The sequence below is a fragment of the Parambassis ranga genome, unplaced genomic scaffold, assembly GCF_900634625.1.
Source record: "Parambassis ranga unplaced genomic scaffold, fParRan2.1 scaffold_27_arrow_ctg1, whole genome shotgun sequence".
Classification (NCBI taxonomy): domain Eukaryota; kingdom Metazoa; phylum Chordata; class Actinopteri; family Ambassidae; genus Parambassis; species Parambassis ranga.
Genome location: NW_021144800.1, coordinates 1,306,907 through 1,307,438, shown reverse-complemented (window position 1 = coordinate 1,307,438; position 532 = coordinate 1,306,907).

The following is a 532-nucleotide window of genomic DNA, read 5'->3' as shown; positions in this document are numbered from 1 at the left end:
GAATGACACAAAGACAAACACTGCAGTGCTCCCAGGTGACTGGTGGATGCTGCTTTTGTTTTACCTACAGAAGCAAACACTTTATTTTGTCATTGTTTCAGAGACAGATGAGCTGAGCAGTTCTATTTTCTGATTGGCTGATAGGTCGCTAATTCCAGACAGCAGCAGTCTGCCTTTGACTGGATTGTATGACAGAAGTGAATCACTCCTCTGTGTGAGAAGTGCCCTGTGTGGCTGCTGTGTGAACGGCTTGAATATAAACTAGAAAAGGCATTTTCTGAAGAAAATGCAAGTTTGATTGCAGAAGCTGCAGCATTGCTTTGAAAGCTTATCTGAACGATTGCTTTGAACTCTAAAAATATGAAAAACCACATCAGAATGCATATGAATAGAAGCTGAATGGCAGAACAAGAGCTGAATTACTCTGAACACAAGCTGAATCAGTCATAAGAGCAGCTGAATTCATCTGAACAGCAGCTGGATAATTGCTTTGAATAGGAGGTGAATTGTCTGATCTTGGAATAATAGCTGA